The 19,892-nt window shown below is 29.1% G+C and overlaps 1 protein-coding gene and 1 long non-coding RNA gene across 5 annotated transcripts in view; one reads left to right on the top strand and one right to left on the bottom strand.

Annotated features, from left to right (window-relative positions):
* Window positions 1-19,892, bottom strand: part of LOC130665801 (ras-related protein Rab-37) — a 108,535-nt gene that overhangs the window by 23,893 nt on the left and 64,750 nt on the right. Inside the window, exon 1 of one of the 4 annotated variants that reach the window (XM_057466394.1) lies at window positions 17,152-17,262. The exons of 1 other annotated variant lie outside the window; for it this stretch is intronic. The gene's annotated coding sequence lies outside the window, so the exon portion shown is untranslated. Of the gene's footprint in view, window positions 1-739; window positions 934-16,885; window positions 17,092-17,151; window positions 17,263-19,892 lie in introns of those variants that run through there. 2 more of the 4 variants (XM_057466393.1, XM_057466392.1) reach the window with 2 other exon arrangements.
* Window positions 5,552-8,324, top strand: LOC130665806 (uncharacterized). Its single transcript, XR_008989593.1, has 4 exons — window positions 5,552-5,901; window positions 6,964-7,063; window positions 7,157-7,801; window positions 7,873-8,324. It is a non-coding gene; the product is annotated as an uncharacterized LOC130665806 (long non-coding RNA).

A 19,892-nucleotide genomic window follows, 5' to 3' on the forward strand; every position in this document is an offset into this window, starting at 1 on the left:
GATCAACTCTTCAAAATTTTTCATTCCATTAGTTAACCGGAATATTTTTTTTTGAAGAAGACAAATTTTATCAAGTCACAATGTAAATATCACTTGATATAACTTCATTTTTCATGTGATTCTACTATAAGTTATTCAGGTTTTACCATCCGCAGCATTACACTGCAGTAATTTTTCTCGAAAAATTTTCAAATGATTTTATTACTTTTTTTTTCGTCGCAGTTTTTTTATGCATGAGATTTACATTGAAACTTAAAACTTAAATAAAAAAATAATAATAGAGTCATTATAAAAATATCAAAGATTATAATTTCAATAAAATAAATTTAAATGAAAAAAAAAAATCAACTTAAAAGCTACTGTTGATACGAATGTTGTTGGGTCATTCGAGTGAACGATATTGGGTTTTCAAAGGCAGTCACGTGGAAAAAATTGACTATACAAGGCCACTTTTTGCATACGGTACATTCGGACTGAGAGACAAGAGTAGAAAATTAAAAAGAGTTGTCTATTATTTTATAAAAAAAAAAAAAATTTAATTCGCATGTTCAGTTTTCTTATTTTTTATTACATATTCTCATAATTCTTAATTAAAAAGTTACGGTTTACATGGCTAACATTCGTATAAAGAAATATAATTAATGAGAAAAAAAAATATAGAAGAATTGTAAAAAGAAGTAAGAAAAAAAAAACGATGAAAACTTCACGTACTAATAATTAGTAGAATTAAAAATCATACCTTATTAATTGACGCGTTTATTTAATTAAATGGCACTACACATTTTTTTCCGGTAAAACTTTTAATCTACAGGAGCCGAATAAAAAAAAAAATATTAAAACGTCAAATCGTTAATCATATTTTAAAAAAAAATTCTATTCAAATATATATTGCGAGGAATTAAATAACTGAACGACAATTCGTCGACTGCTAGAGTTATGTTATTGTGAAACAACAAAAGACGGTTATAAAGTTCACGAAGGAAATTGCGATAACGATGAACCGGAAGTTTAAGCCAAGCTATGGTATTGGTCGCGAACACAAATAAAAAAGTATTTTATTTTCAGGAATGAAAAATAAACTTCAATTTAAATTGTTCAAATTTGAAATAACTGGAAAATTTATAAAATCTATAGTTTGTACTTTGGGGCAAAATGGCCTCTAAGATGACATTTTTTTAAGTAGTATTTAAATAATTTTAATACCCGTAAATAAAGTTAAGATTTGACCGAATATACTCAGACATGATCAGAGTTATGTCGGACAAGTGTGCGCAGTGGGTAAGTGTGTGCAAATTCACGCATGACAGTCCGAAATGAATGGGCTTGCGTACACTTGCCCCACATGACTCTACACGGAGAAATTATTTCTGTTATAAGTGCTATGGTGCCATAGTAAAGTCGGACCATGTTGGCCACCTGACGGAAATTAAAATAAACACAGGCAAAAATTACTATGGCCACAGTAAAATTGACTACACGGAAAAAAATTGTGTTGCTACATCAGCCATAGTTAAGGTTACTACAAGCTGAAGTAAAGAAATGCCAACTCCAACTTGGAATAACCTCAACCTCACGTGTAGTAATGTTAGTACTATTTATGTAGTATCCTTTATTACATATTGGAATACTCACTACTACAATGTTTTATTACAATTTTGTGGTTAGATGGACCACAAGTTTTTTTCCGTCCACGATTAGATCACAAATTACTGTAACCGTTGGTAATTTTACTATGGTCATAGTAATTTTTTCATGTGTTTATATCGATTTCCGTCAGGTGGCCAATACGGTCCGGCTTCATTATGATACCATAGCATTTCAAACAAGAATAATTTCTTCGAGTAAATTTGCTGGAATCTGAACGGTTACCTGACGGTTACCTGACCGTTGATCCAAAGACTATTGATCTCCGACAATTGATCCTTGCGATGATTATTTCTTAGATGATTGATCCACGCGACAATATATATACCGACAATTTATACGCCAACATCTAGTTTACAGGACAAATTTTTTTATATTATATATATATATATATTTTTTTTTCTCTTTTTTTCTCACAAATGAATGTGAAAAATTACTTCCTTTTTTCACTAATTTTGTGTGCGTGTAATTTTAAAAATATACTCACAAATTGTGTATGAATAAATTGTGATTACCGTTAAGTGTTGCGTAGATCAGTTATCGACATATCAATTATCGGCGGATCAATCGTCGCAAGTATTAATTGTCGGGGATCAATTGTCTTTGAACCATCGGTGGTGTCACCATCTGAAAATACTCTCTTAAAAGAGTGTACCAGGTGATTTTCAAATGAACCGTTTTCACAGGTAAAGACCCAAATTATTAAATAAAATATGTCATTCAATGCGTAAATTTATTATTTATCGAATGAAATGTTTCTCGTTCGGAAATTGCTCATTTGAAATTTCCATTTGCTAATGTAAGTCCAACAAGGACAGTTCCGTTCGTTCACATGTGTGTGAGAAAGAGAATAGATGGCACATCCTCTTAAATTTGAAACAGTGAAAATAGTGACTATTCACTGTTCACTAGTTAAATGTATGTCACTAATTTAAACAGTGGTATACTTTTCACTAGCAATAAGTGACTATTCACTGCTAAATAGTGATTGTCGCGTCATTTTCACTAACTCGTTTTTAGAGATATATATAATAAAATTGGCCCATTCTTAAGTAATAACCTGTGAGAAACGGATAAGATTTGATGAGACTGCGATCAGATCGAATTTTATTAGGTCGGATGTCAAATTTGAACCTGATGGTCAGATATGAACACAAGAAAAATTCTGAGCATGTATCAAGGAGAAAATTTGGCATACGTAATTAGACTTGTCAAGATATGATCAGGTCAAAATATTATATCTGATTAAGTCTGGCCATATTTAGTTAGATCTAATCTTTGATTCACGGATTGTTAATGGGAACAAAGAACTACTTTTCAATGAAAATAAGCAAGTATATTAAGTTATAAGAGTTTTCAGCTTTCTATTAAACAATATTTTTCCGTATAGTTTTCTCTAATGTAATTAAATGCATGCATGAATCATAAAAGATTAAATATAAGTAGCGACAATGAGCACATGGAATAGAAATAGTGACAATAAGAGTAACCACAATGTATATATTCTATCTAATGTCATGTGAAAATGTCCATCTATATGACGTTTATTGTATTAAATGGTGACTAGTTGTATATGTAGTAATGTTCACACAGCCCTTATCAATTACGCGGGGAAGTGTGTCATAAATTATATGAGAATTCACCGAGTGTTCATATGTAGTATAGTTAAACTAGTCAAGAGCATTGTCGCGTGACGAATTACATTGTCATGTAGCAAATTTTGATCATATATATATATATGTGTGATCAAAAACACGTGAGTGTGAATAATTGAAAAAAAAATTATATATCTTCATCAAACATTGTCTTGCAAAAATGTTTAAATTAATGCGTATTTTTTCATCGACTAAATTACTACTACCCGTATGAAAAAACAATATATGGTTAAAATATATAAAATCATATATGTTTGCAACAAAATAATATATGATATATTATATTGTATATTATAAAAAGTCATATAGAGATTTTGGCCGATTTAATATAAAATTATATACAGTAGTAAATATATGTATTCCATATATGTAACTTATATGTTTTTTATATTAAGCTATATATACATTTACATTTACCTTATAATATATTGTATTGATATATTTCCTTTTTTATTCAAAAAATATAAAATTTTTATATGAAATGAAATATATGGTAGCATATAATTTATATTATATATGGCACCATATATTTTCTTAGTTATATTTAAGCATATATTTTATTCGGTGTACGTATATGTATATGGGTATATATATTCGCATCAAATTAACTAATTTTGAAAATTTTAACTACAATTTAAAGAGTATATTAAAATTTAGATCTAATTTAATTGGAGTTGGTCATACGAATAAGAAAGTTTTTTTTTCCATACACCATATAAATATATGTTTTTATATATGATCAGAATATATTTTTCGTATATGATAAAAATATATATTTTTATGTATGATTAAAATATAGTTTTCGTGTATGAAAAGAATATATATTTTCATATATGATAAAAATATATTTTTTGTATATGATTGACATATATATTTTATATATGCTAAATATATACGGACTCATATATGATGAGTATTATATTTTTTAATATAAACAAAAATATATCAGAAAATATAGTTTAATTCGCCACATATATTTTCTGATATTTATCATATATTTTTACATATATTTCGACCATATATGTTATTTTCATACGGGTAAATTTCATAAATTTTGAATAAATGAAAAAAAACAAAAAATGTTGACAAAGAAAAACTTGTCAGGCAAAAAATGAAATGCACATTTTCAGTTAGCAGACTTAGTTGTGCACATCAAGCTTATGTTCATCCCGCGGCTTTCCGTAACATTGCAATATAAAAGGAAGAAAAAAAACCTTTATAATTTCCTCGACTCTCAACGGATGTTAAATGAAAATAACTATATTTAAAACTGCATGGATCTCTAAACCCAGTTGATTGTAAAAAGAAAAAATTGAAATTGAAATTATTCTGATAAATATAATTTAAAATAATAAAATGATGAAGATTGTACTCCGTTAATAAAATAATTAAATTAGTAAATGTAAATAAATTTAAAATAATATTGCTATTAATTAAGTTTCTACGGTAAATTCGGTCGTAGCTTAATTAAAAATCCAAAAAAATTCTAGAATGTTTTATGATAGCTTATTAAGTCATAAATTTATAATTGCTATTATTATTATTATTATTATTATTATTATTATTATTATTATTATTATTATTATTATTATTATTATTATTATTATTATTATTATAATTATAATTATAATAATTATTATTATTAATATTATAATTATTATTAATATTATTATTATTATTAATATTATTATTATTATTATTAATCTTATTATTATTATTATTATTATTATTATTATTATTATTATTATTATTATTATTATTATTTATGAATTTTTTTTAAAGTATTTAGTTGAGAGTAAAACGAGAAAATGTCGATTTTTTATGAAAAATTCATAACTTTTGAATAAATGACTACAAGAAGTTCTCTTAGAATTTGTTTCTGTATTATGTATATACGTAGACTAAAAAAAATTACTGAGACTTGTGTCGGCTAGAAAAACTACAATGAGAATAATTAGAACAATTAAAAAATTAAAAAAAAAGTTTGAAGGATAATTATTTTTTTTAATAAAAAATTTCAAAGTATTCAAAAATAATAACTTGGTTTAAAATAGTATAGGCGGATCAATAAAAAAAAAGATTATTAATTTATGACATCCGCTCTAAAAATGTCAACGTGTTTCAAGAATTTTGAAATTTTTAAAACACAAAAAATTGTAATCAGTATAAAAATTATCAATAAAAATTATTAATGTATTTTTTTTTTTTTAGATTCAATGCTATTAAGACTTCATAGTTTCAGAAACGGAAAAAACAAATTTTTATTATTTATTAATAAATCTTTTTTTATCGATTTATACAGCAGTATATTTGATAGGATTAAAAGCTATTAAAAAAATCCCAAAATTGACGTCGCATTAGTGTCATTCAACATCGGCTGTATATAAATAGGCTGAGATAAATTTTTACCACGCAGAACTAGATATTCGTATAAAGAGCTTAGATAATTTTTAATTCAAAAAATATTTTGAAGTTGCATTGCATACAATAGTAAAAGTTGAAAATGTTAATTATAACGTTATTTTTGTTCTTCGGGGTAACTCATTCTAATGTTGTCGATCTGGACGACGAAAATAACCGGTGCCTTGTGCATGGCAGTTTTGTAAGTATAAAAACCTCTTAAAAAATTAGAGCTCGAAAAATTTACATAGTACATAGTAACTAACTATAGTTAAGGTAAAATATCCCATATCCGATCAGGGATTTCTGTAATCCTTGATCGGGTATTACATTCTAAAACCAAGTGTGTAGTCAAAATTCACACACTTCCCAAATAACATTGAAACGCCATAAGCAATCTATAGATATTGAGTACATCATGAAACGTGTTTTAAATAACTACAAAAAACTATAGTTCCGCTTATGGCCTTAAGGGGATACGCTACCGGACCTCTTTCTCACACTCAGAAAAATGAACGGGATTATCTTTGTTGCACTCGTTGAGTAAATGAGAATTTTAAAACAATTCGAAAATACGAAATTTTTAGCTCTCTAGTAAGGTTTTAAAAAACGCTAAAGACTCTCTACTTTAGGTTTCTAGTGTTCGTCCGTAAATTAAATTGAATGAAAAATCGGTTACCGTTACCCCTTAAACATAGAACACATTTAATATGTGTTAATATAATACACTTGTAACACACTTGGTTTTAGAGTGTAGGTCTCTTTCACCTTGTATGCAATTTATCGCTTTACCTTAATTTCAAATTGTCTCTGTAAATAGAAATAACACAAAAAACTTGTTTGTAATTCCAAGATTTTCTAACTATTATAAAGATATATTAATAAATAGAACATTATAGACCTAGGGAGGAAAGTAGGACATTCCGACCCCCGTGTGAAATTCCCTACTCGAGCCATATCGCGCATTGGAACGTCCTACCTTTCTCTGTGGTGTGTATACGATTTTTCGTAAACTTGCACCTGAAAGTTTAAATTTTTGCCTCTGTTTGTGGAAAAAATGGCGCATGCGCTGATTTTGATCATTTCTTCTTTCATATAAGAAAAGAACGACTTTTTTTCCTTTAAGCAGGGCAGGGATTTAAACTTTCGACGCAGCTCTGGTGAAAAGTATTTTCATATTTATATAAAATACTATTTGGTTTAATTTTTCAATTCAATGTATTGCTTAAATTTTCTAAATATCACCATTGATTATTTATGTTAGTGCCACCCTATTTTTGAAAATCAGTGTTGTGATGAAAAGCAGTCATGCAGAGTAATTGAAGATAATATGGGCTCAACCACATCTTTATGTTTAAGAAGAGGTATTTTTTTGTCACAATTTTTGATTGCGATAATTTTCAATATTTACTTTTTATTAAGAACGTAAAAAATAATTTAAACAATCAAAATTTCAGCAAGAATAGGAGAAACTTGTGAAAATAATCTCGATTGCTTAGGTCTCGATTTTGCAGTATGCAATAAAAATAAAAAATGTCAATGCATCGAAAATTACACTTCATTTTACGGATTTAAGTGTGCGACCCCTTATTTAGGCAACCGTTGTACGCAAGATGTTCACTGTAGGGTTGATAATTCGATGTGCATTGATTCTAAGTGTACATGTGCTGATGGTTATCAATCTCGATCCAATAATGAGTGTATTCCAAGTAAGTTTATGAAATAGCAAAATAAATTTGGAGAGCGAAATTAGGTTTAAAAACATGGACATAAATTTTAATTATTTTGCGACACGTAATTATTGTACAATTATAAGTTGTTAATTTTGACCCTTCAAGCGACTCTGGGACAAAGTTGTGAAGATGATAACGATTGTGACGATCTGATGCATATTAAATGTTTTTATGATGATCTCGATAAAACAAAAAAATGTGTATGCAGAGAGCATAGAGTGTTAAAGAATAATTTTGAATGTGGGTCATTATTAGGAGGATACTGTGAAAATAACGATCGTTGCGCAGTTAATAATTCTGTTTGCATTGATAATATGTGTCAATGTAGCAATAGTTATATACTTATGGCAAGGGATAAATGCGAACCAAGTAAATGCAATTCTTTAAAAAATCAAGTATTTTTAACAGATATTTTAGTAATTGTTTTTTTATCATTTCAGCATCGCTCGGAAAATCATGTGAATTCGATATCGAATGCCAGGAAAAAGTACTTTACTCAACATGTTCTAAACAAAATAAGTGCATCTGCAAAAATAATTATATTAAAGTAAACAACTCAAAGTGTGTACCAATTTTGGGAGAATTTTGTTATTATAATGAACCATGTGCGGTTAAAAATTCTGTTTGTATTAACGATACATGTCAATGTGACACCAATTACACAGCTGCATCCAAGTATCAATGTATTGCACAAAACTGATATTTTTATAAAAATCTGATTACACAGTTAGATATTTCGTGCTAAATTCAACACAAATTGGATATTCCAAACGGTCTACACAAATTTTTGTGTTAATTTAACACATTGCGTTAGTGTTGATCTTCAACACAAATTTTATGTTAAATGATTGAACAAATACAATCTGTTGTTTTGACAGAAAATTTGTGTAAACCTGGGTCGAAAAAAAATCTTAATTATGACTTAAAATTTAAGTCAAAATCCTTCAAATTTAAACTATCTTAATTTTTTTAGTCAGTGTAAAATTTTCATAACATTTGACTTAGATTTGACTTTTTGTGGATTAGTTAGGATCGATTTAAGACAAAATAAGTCAAATTTAAGGCAATGAAATAATTTAAGCCAAAAACGTTAAATTAAAGGAAACTAAACAACTTAAGTCAAAAAAAGTCTAATCTAAGGCAAAAAAGTTAAAAAAAGTCAAGATTAAGTCAAAAAAAGTTTAAAAAGTTAAAATGTGGAATACAGTTGTCGGCATATCGACGACTTCGAAGGAAATTAAGTTAAATCAAGTCAAATTTAAGATTTTTTTTTGACCCGGGAATAAGCACATAATCAAACCAACTCAAGTATACTGATCTACCCTTAGTACAACTGACCTTAGTAACACGTGTTTGAGCAAGATTCTGGAGTAAGTATCTTGAGCAAGACCCCTAGCTGATAGTGTCTTTTTCTACGTATGTGTCTTTTGCAAGATCGTGTATCAAGAAACCTATGTCAAGATTTGTGTATGTCTTGCTCATGGTATCGTACGCAAGAATATTAAAGATCTTGAACACATGCAATGAAACAGTGTCTGACGCATTTCTTGCACCAGTATAACTTACAGTAGGTACTTGCGCATGGCTTGCTCAAGATCTGCTCAAGGCTCAAGGTTAATTTTTAGTCTTGAGCAGATCTTGAGCTCATGCGCAACTATTTTCAACCATACCCTGATTAAAAGAAATGATTTCACACGTTAAATGTCCATAAGAGACAGGATTAGAAATGATTTGAAGGATTAAAAAGTATTTAAAATGATTAATAAACAAATCATTTTAAATACTTTTTAATCTTTTTTTTTAATCAGGGTAGTCTTCCTCCAGATTGTAGATTTTCTAATCATCTAACATAAAAAATGTATTAAAGTAAAATAACACAAATGGTCCCGAGTCAAAAAACAAATTCTAGTTTAATCCTCAAAAGCCTCAATTCCTTTGATGTTTTATTTGCCGCTCAAAAAGTAACTCTATTTTGGTACTCAAAATTCTCAATGATAACCACGAGGTCTTAATGCGATTAAATTATAAGAAAGACCTCAAAATCCTCAACGAATAAAAAGTTATAGTTCGGATTTTGAAAAATTTTAGATAGAAAAGGGAGGGGAGAGATTACTTCAAATGAGACTTTTTAGGTTCAAATTGTTTTGAGTATTTTGAGGCTCTAATCCAGATCATGTTATTTCAGTTTAGTCCTCAAAGTGGTAAAATTGGTCGTAACTTCAACTTTGAGGACTAAACTCGGGTAAGTTTCTATACTGTTGTGTCAATCTTCAAATTCTAAATTGATCCTCAAAAACCTCATTGAGAACTTTGAGACTTAAATCCGAATTTGTTTTTTGACTCGGGGTATGTATTGAATTAACAGATTTCCGTGATGCAAATTAACACAAAAAATTAACCAAATAATTTTTTAACACAAATACACAAAATTTCTAACTGTGTGAGATTGAGATTTAAAATTTTCAGAATGTTTTATATTTTGTATTAAAAATTAAAAATTTTATCTTGTATCCCATTTTTATATGGCTATTTTACATTAATAAAGAATGTGAATTCTGAGTTGTTTAATACATCAACAAATTAATATAAAAATAATATGTGAACATTAAGTTCAACAAGAGTAAAATTGTTAAATCAATTATTTAAAGCAATTAAAAAGTATATTAGTTTGAATTTTGATACAGATAAATGTTTTATTTTAAAATATGACCATTGCCAGTGGATAAAGTTTCGTATATTTTTATATCAAAAAATTAATTAAAATAAAATATAAGTAAAAAATATTATTACTGTGAAAATATACAAACATCGTTCAATTATTGACGAAAAAATATAAAAACATTATCCCTCAATTAAAATATTGATCACTAGTCAGCTGCAGCTCCACAAATCTCTTTTCATTCAAAATAAAAATATTTTAATAGAACGATCAAACTTGTCAACTTTTAGATGCAATTTTCAAAAATATTCAATTTCCGTTGTTGGTAAAGAGAAAATGCGTCTCCTTATATTTGACATACAAATTTTCGTGGTCAGTACGAACAGATAAAACTTCTTTCTAACTTCCCGCTAAGAAAATTGAAAATTTTCAAAAATTCGGGAAGTTATTAGTTTCGGTCCGATTTACGAAAATCGAATTTTCATCAGATGTCGACGTTTTGAGGTCCTAGGAAGCTATTCTGACTAATTTCAAGATGATGTCCGAGTGTATGTATGTACGTACGTATGTAAATACCTGTATCTTTTGAACGTATGAACCGATTTTGAACTTTAAGATGTCATTCGACGCGGCTTGTCAATATCTTATGTACCTGAAGATCGGAACGTTTTTCCTGAAACGAAAATCAAAAAATCGAAATGACAAGTAAAAAAAATCTACTGGATCTAGATTTTTGAAATGTTTCGCACGTCAGCCGAAAATTGCAGCCTTCCCCATTTACTTCTTAAGTAAAATTATATAAATTTTTTTCACTTTCGTTGCACGAAAAACGTTCCGATCTTCAGGTACATAATATCTTGAAGCTGTGAGAAATTGAGTTTGATCGGTAGGGCTCGTTCAGAGATATTCCAAAAATAAAATTTTTTCAAAAGTGTTTTTTTTGGATAACTTTTAATGTGCTCGATGGATTGATTCCAAAATCGACTGGGCTCTGAAGCTTTATAAGCCGCGTTGAATGCCACCTCAACCATCAAAATCGGTTCATTCGTTCAAGAGAAACCGTTGTCGAAAGAATTAAAAAAAAAAAAAAATTTTTATTTTTTTTTGAAATATCTCGAAAACAACTCGATAAATCGAATTCAAAATTTGATGAAAAACGTTTTTTTTTCGAAAACAACAGCATACAAAATTATTTTCGAGCTCGAAGATGTTTTCGAGGTTCTTGAGCTCGAAAACAGCGGGAAGTTTTAGGGCTGGCCCGCAGGGTCAAGTGATAGACAGATTTTTTTTATGGTATTGGCATGTATTTCAATTTTTTCATAGTGTGCCTTATTATATTTTTAGACTAGTGTAAATGATAACTCGTTTATAATTGATATCTATAAATACCAGATAATTAATGTTATATCTATTGCCTTGAAACTTTTACGTTATTACACACGGTGTGTTGCTTAGAAGTTCTATATTTTGAACAATAAATTATTAATATTTAATATTAAAATATAACTTCATAATTTAATGTAGTAATTATAAAATGTAATTATAACTTCGAGTTTTAACTACATTACGATTCAAAAAACTCATGTTTTATTTTTTCTTTTCTACATATTACAGACCAGTTGTCACAAACCTAATTAGGTTTTATGGATGGGTGAATTATATAATGAATAAATTTTAATTAAATATAGTTTGTTGATATTTGAATAACATAACCTCTACCATCGTTCTGAGTAGTAAAACATCTAACGACACATATTTGAAAAATGACTTTTTTTGCACTTCTTAACCACAGTAAAGGGTAACTACATAAAATAACACATAACTATAATATATTTTAGCAAACATTGGTGACTATAAGTAGCGTTACTACACTGTCTAAACATGAATTAGTGGAAATTTCATTAATTACGTGAGTGAAGCAGTATTAACTTCATAATCAGTGTATTTAAATAACAAATTAGTGAATTCTCGCTAATAAATTTAGTACTATAATTTTCACTAGCAAATTAGTGATTTTCATTACTGAACTAGCGATATTTTCATAATTTCTACAAGTGAAACTGTTATTCACTTCTTAATTTATGAATTTCACAATTTCACTAGTAAATTTAACTAGCAAATAATTAAATATTTTACTAGATATAAATATAATTAATAATTATGGTGCTATTTTTAAAAATTTTAATAAAAAACTTTCAAAATAAAAAAAAATATAAGTACAGAACAATAATATATTTATATGAAGAGTACGTCAATCATAACATTACGGATTTTTTATTTCTTCATCAGTTATTGTTTGGTATCATAACGAATATACAATTTACACTCACGCGATCACATGCGTAGGTCAGCGCAGTGGATAGCGTCAAAGACTTTGAATCGGAAGGATGCAGGTTCGAGCCCAGCAGTCACCGGGATTTTTTCATCAATCAAAACCATGTATACTTCCTCTAAGTAATGATTCTAATACATTAATTACATTTCGGATCTAATTACAAGTGTCTTATATTTTTTTTCGCAATATAATATTTTTTTTTACCGATGAAATCAGTGGATTCCCATATTCACTTTTCAATTTAGTGGATTCTCATATTCACTTATCAAATCAGTGAATTCCAATATTCACATATTCATTTAGTGAATATTCACTATTTCTGCATGGTACAATTGTAGCATTGACAATTAGTGAATATTCACTTGAAATTAGTGAAAAATCACTAATTCATATTTAGAGAGCACACGTGGTTGAGATTCTTACAAATAGGAGTGGGTATTTTCTTACTCCAACTTGTAGTAATATAGCCTCAACTACAGCTGCTGTTGTAGCAACTTCAACTTCTTTCCGTGATATATTTATGAGACGTATGCCTAAAATGAGGGTTCGCGGTATAAATAAGCTTGTATTGGTGACAAAAGTTTTTGGTTATGGTATACATTTATCAAAGAAAACTAGCAACACGTACGACTTTTTCGCGCGAGTAAAACGCAAAGCGGTAAGAAAAATGTCGAAAATTAGCTGGAGACCTCAATGAAGTTTTTTGAATTATAATATTATATCCATAAATCACTAAAATTATTATTACGTCCGCCGAGTAAAATATGATATTTAATGAAAAAATCTAATTTTTACAAAAACCAACAAAATTTTGTATACAGACGTTAAAATAGGCCGAGCCCCATTGGATTTTTTAATATCACCCATTACACTTTTAGCAAACAAAAAAGAACAATTAAAAACTCAAGATTCTTAAAACGCAATTACGTCTTTTAAAAATTATTAACAAACTGATATTTGCTCTTTATAAAAACTTTTTCAAATATTTTTCTTTTTCTCTTTCTTTATTCTCATTTGCAGAAAATATCATCATTATATACCATCTTAATTTTATGAATCAAACTTTTATATAAAGTTTTGCTAAACTTGAGCTATAATGCAGTCAAATAAAAATCCGATTCAATCATATTGTACCTGTTCTAATAAAAACTGTCGCAGTTCAAAAGTCTAATGAGAATATATTAATTTTTCTACACTAATTTATTTGTTAGACAGTTAGAAATTTTGTGTTAAATTCAACACATTGCGTTTGTGTTGATCTTTAACACAAATTTTATGTTAAATGAGTATTGAAAACATACATTAGACTTTTTAAGACACCCGGGTCAAAAATAAAACTTAATTTAGACTTGGTTTACAAAGTCGAAATTTGAAGCCGTTTTTCACAAGACTAACTCGACTTTTTTTACGGAGGTATGAAATATATTAAGTTTTCGCCTTGGTTTAGACTTAACTGGCTTACTTAGTCACGATTTAAGACGAAAAAGTTTAAATCAAGTCGAAATTGACTTGGTTTAGACTTATTCGACTTAAATTTTAAGACGAAAAAGTCAAGATCAAGTCGAAATTGACTTGGTTTAGACTTATTCGACTTAAAATGTAAGGCGAAAAAGTCTAAATCAAGTCGAAACTGAATTGATGTAAACTTATTCGACTTAAATTATAAGTCGAAAAAGTCAGAACTAAGGTGAAATAATTTTTATATATTAAGGCGAAAGTAAGGCGAATAAATGACTTTTTTTCGACTTGGTTTAGCAAGTCAAAAGTAATGTGAATGACTATCGTGCTCAAAGTAAAGACGTATAAGTTGAAACTAAGATGAAAAAAGTTCAAAAAGTTGAAAAAAATTAAATTTAAGTAGAAAAAGTCGAGATCTTATCAAAAAATCGTCGGCAAATCGATAACTTCAAAAGAAAATAAGGCGAAGCGAGCCTGAATCAAGTTTTATTTTTGACCCGGGCATAATTATTGTAAAAGCTTGAAATGAACCAACTTACAAAGGCTTGAATTGAACATACTTAGACTTGCAAAGGCATGAATTAGACCGGAAAAGACATTTATTGTGAAATTAACGAACTCTGAATTTTTAAAATCGGCTCTGTGTTGGTCCCAGGCTGCTTTTAGGTCCTAGTTCCACTTCTAGGCGTCATTAATCTACTGATGAAATCGCTGGATCACTTGCAGCTCCTTTTCAATATAGTCTTAGAATTTTTTTTAAATTGACCCTCTGTTAGTCTCAGGCTGCCTGTGGGCCCCAATCCACCCTTGGGTGTCATTAGCCCTTTAGAAAGATGACTGGATCACTTGCATCAATTCTCCAGTAGTCCGCGAATTTAATAATTTTACCTGTAGTATCCCTTGCAAGTCCGCACTTCTATTAAGTTAGTTACGTTCGTTTTATGATTTATGTCTATGTAGGTCTAATTCATGCCTTCATAAGTCTAAGTAGGCTCATTTCAAGCTTTTACAGTGATTACACTCTAAAACCAAGTGTGTTACAAGTGTATTATTTTAACACATTAAATGTTCTATGTTTAATGGCCATAAACAAAACTATAGTTTTTTGTAGTCACTTAAAACACGTTTCACGGTGTGTTAAAAATCTATAGATTGCTTCCCGTGTAAAAAAAATTCGTTCCAAAAAGATTCCAAAAAAGTTCTCGATGTGGAACTTCTAAACATGAGACAGATTAGAACTTGGCGTTTCAATGTTATTTTGCAAGTGTGTTAATTTTGACTACACACTTGGTTTTAGAGTGTGTGTCCTAGAAAGCCTAATGTAGATTTTCAATGCACAGAAAAAAATATTGTGTAAAATCAACACAGTTTGTGTGTTAAAAACGGTTGACACGAAATTTGTGTTGATCGAAATTTCGACACAAACTTTGTGTAACCCCTTTTTAACACAAAGATTATGTTGAAATATCGCTACAAGAGGGCGCAAAGAATTTTACAGTAACACACAAAATGTGTTAATAAAGAGTGTATAACACATTTTTTATGTTTCAAAATAAAGCGACACAAACTTTTTGTTAGTTTAACACACTACAATTTTTAACACAAACCGTTTTCGACACAAATACACAATATTTTTTACTGTGAGCTTACTTAGGTTCAAAGTATGTCTTAGATTTCGACTCAGGTTAATACAACTTATGTCAATTTATCAAACAATTAGTTCGATTTTCAGTGATTTTTCTAAAAAACGGAGCTACACAGTAAAAAATATTGTGTATCTGTGTTAAAAACGGTCCGTGTTAAAATTTTTGTGTTGATTATTTTGTGTCAAATCAACACAATTCTTTGTGTTACTTTAAAATTTTTAATCGATTTACTATCTAACAGTTTAAAAGTGTTACTTAGTATAAAAATCGATATTATCAACATTTATTAAGTGTTACTTTAACATCAACACAAAAAAAGTGTTGAAATTTTAACACAAATTTTGTGTTAAAATTCAACACAAATAGTCTGTGTTGAAAAATAACACAAAAATTGTGTGGACCGTTTCTAACACACAGATTGTGTTGATTTTAACACAATATTTTTTACTGTGTATGAATTATCCTCACATAAAATGAGAATAAAAAAATCATTGAACCTGATCATAAAAATATTCAAGTTATCTACGATTATATTTAATTTGAATCAATTATAATCCAAGTTTCCTTGCAGACAATGCTGCTAAAATGCTTTGCTTGGTTACAGTAATGAAGAAACACGCGGGAGTGTTTAGCTAAACAACACAAATTTTGTGTTAATTTTCGAATAACACAAGAAATGTCTTACATTACAGAATTTCTAATCATTTAACATAAAAAATCAGTTAAAGTAAAATAACACGAACAGTTTATCTTGAAAATTAACACGAAAAATTTAACCTTTTAAATTTTTTAACACAAATACACAAAATTTCTAACTGTGTTTGCTTGCACGCTCAGCATTTAACTGTTAATATGCATCCATAAATATCGATTAATTGCTGCATGTTTGTGTGCGTTAATCGCTCGCCATCAATATACTTGATATAATATCAGTGATATCTTTACGGTACTTAAAAAATATAAGTGAGAGCACGCAAATAGGCTCTAAAATTCCGAGGCTGAATAAAAATCATTAAAAAAAAAATTATTTTTCTTGAATAATAATAATAAATTGACAGCGAAAAATTGATAATAATCAAAAGTAAAATTAAATTTTGATATTAAAAAATTTCTTTAGTTGGCAAATAGTCGCGGTTAGAATAAAATAATTTATTAAAACCGTCAGGATAAAAGTGAATTTGGGGGAACCAAAATGAAATATTGATATGACGATGAAATAAAAAAAATATAATAATCTTAGGGTGAGAGCCTGCCGCGAGGGTTTTTCGCGATAATACTTTAGGCAGTTTAAATTTTATTAAACGCCAGTACGGTGGTTAAAGCGATTAAAGGTCGTCGTTCTTATCTGTACTTACTCGAGTATATCAAGGTCAAACTTTACGATGTGCCAAGAATAATAGCCTAATTATCAAATGGATACATCGATATATTTCATACGAATTTACTATTTCATTTATACATTTCACTAGATATTTTGATGGCCTTATAATTAATATATCTTTACATGCTATCTATAAACACCAATTAATTTTCAGCGCAATTATAAATATAATTGGACACAACTATTGCTCATTAATTTAACGTATCGATAATTTTTCAATTATGTCATGCTTATAATTACTTTTTATTTTTCAAATTGTTCATTTTTTTTTAACAGAAACTTTAATTAAAAACTTTAATTTTTTTCGTTAAAAAAAATAACAAAAAATTTTTTTTTAAATTCAAATACTTTTCACTTTTAGAGAATTTTTAATTGAAATTTTTACTGCAGAATGAACTAAAAAAAAATTTAATTAAACATCACTATAATTTATTAAAAATTACACTTTTTTAATTTCAAATAAAAAATAAAAGTAATAATAATTATAAGTTCTGGTGAAATAAAATTAAAAGTTTAAATTCTTGTTTTCACAAAAAATTTTCCCGCGTTTAAAATAAGATAACGAACGACAGAAAATTGAATTTAAAACACAGTGCGGTTAGTCACCGAAGCACGCGGTTCGGAGAAACGCTCGAGACTGCGTGACGATAGCCGATGAGGGTGTTTTCCAACCCCCGACACAGTACCTGAAAGCAAAAGCAGTAGCAGCAGCAGCAGGGGATCTCTACTCTACTACTACTGTCCTTTACTTCTATTTTATATCCACACTCTCGTACAAGTTTCTCGCTGCTGCGTTCTCGGTTATATTCAGTACATAAGCGGCAATAGATACCATAGTAACGGGCGCGTGCTAACTCGCGCATGTGTGTTATGTGCACTGATTTTTTATTTATTTTTTTCTTAACACTTTTATATAATATCTATTTTTTCGATAATAATTTATCTTTATTTGTCAGCTGGCAGCAAAGATATTCTGCACTATATCTTCAGAAATAATTGTTTTTTATACAATAAAGATCGATTACCCATACTATATTATTCTATGATATTATATTTTTATATCTTATAATAAAATAATTATTTTTAAATTTATTTAATACTACAATAAATAGACATTAAATATCAACACGAAGAAAAATGTTATCGATATAATTATCCCAGGTACCCCCATAAGACTCAATACTTTTATTTATAGCATCAAAAGTCAAACATAGGGGACTGGGGCTCGATGGACCACCTCTAAAATTTGCGGAAAAATAATTTATAGAATACTTTTTAAGCATGTTTTAGAAAAAGACAATTTGCTCCGAAATATGAATTTTTTTTGTCCTACACATCGATAAATTATCATCATTTTTTTGTCATGGTCCGTCGAGCCCCGGAAAAAAATTTTTTTGTAAATAAATGGGAATATTATTATGGATTTGTTCGAGATAGATCAAAATAACTTGTACCCGGTGCTTGAAAGCCACAAAAAATAATTAGCGGTTTGGGTGGTCCGTCGTGCCCCCCCTCCATCCAAAACTGCAAATTAGTGAATTTTCACTGGAAACCAGTTATAAGTATCACTGGTTGAATTAGTGGTATACTTAGAGTAATGTGGACAAGTGTGCGCAAATCCATGCATTTCAGTTCAAAATGAATGGGTTTGCGCACACTTACCCACAGCGTACACTTGCTCTACATGACTATATCTAGAGAAATATTAACTATTCACTGATTTTCAGCGAATTTCACTAATTAATTTTTAAAGAGTATGTAGATGTTACTCTCCAAATCTGAAGCAGTGATAACCCGCTTCGCCTACTTATAGCTGTGAAACTGAATAATCGCTGTTTCAGATTTAGAAAGTAGAACCAAAAATTTTTGCTACCATATCGATATAGAGTTGTTTGGAACTCAAAGCGTTCATTAATCATTTATAGGTTAGATAGGTTAGAAACACAGTATAGTGATAAAAGCAATCTTACAGTAAACGGGAACAAATGGATCGGTACCGTAACCATACAAATTGGGATTGGAGCTATATAGATTACTTCTTTATCAAACTCGATGTAACGATACTATCGTAGCTTTAATGGCAACACGTAACACTTCTACTACAAACCCGAGAACTTTTCCTTCATTCAGGAATCTCTCTCTCTCTCTTTGTTCTTTTCTTTCACAGTGCGCTTACTTCCTCAGATATCGTTAATATAATCTAAATTGCGAAATGTCGATTAAACTCGATATTGATATTTTGTGAGCTTTGGAATATAACGATTCTATTAATGTAGACCGAATCTAGAACTGAACCCCCCAGCCAATATACGAATTCATTTACACAGGACCTGAGCACTTAGTTCGACTCATGTTTAACGAATTCTTCCGCAGTACTAACTCTATATTCGATCAACATACACTGAAAAAAATAATCGCTAGCTGCTAGCGATTTTTTTCTTTAGCAGCTAGCGATTTTTAATCGTTAGCTGCAAGCGATTATTTCGTTAGCTGCTAGCGATTTTTCCTTTAGAAGGTAGCGATTAAAAATCGCTTACTGGAAGCGATTTTTTCTTTAGCAGGTAGCATTTAAAAATCGTTTTTGTTTTATTTTCGAATTATACCGATGCTTAACTTTTTTTTTATACAAGGAACAAATAAGTAAGTGTTAGCGAAAAAATCGCTTCCAGCAAGCGATTTTTAATCGCTACTTTCTAAAAGAAAAATCGCTAGCAGTTAACGATTACAAATCGCTAGCTGCTAAAGAAAAAAATCGCTAGCAGCTAGCGATTATTTTTTTCAGTGTACTATTGCTTGTTAAAAGGAGAACGTGGTTTCTACTTCTACCCCCTGTGTGAAGCGTCTGAGCTTGGAAATATACATGATAACTTGCAAGAAGATGATTTTTTCTAGGTGATCATAATTCACCATTTTCTCGACATCGTCACTTGCGCGAGTTGAGGGAAAGTTTATTTTAGAAAATCAATGAAAGCATTTTAATT

The sequence above is a fragment of the Microplitis mediator genome, chromosome 3 (assembly GCF_029852145.1).
Source record: "Microplitis mediator isolate UGA2020A chromosome 3, iyMicMedi2.1, whole genome shotgun sequence".
Lineage (NCBI taxonomy): Eukaryota > Metazoa > Arthropoda > Insecta > Hymenoptera > Braconidae > Microplitis > Microplitis mediator.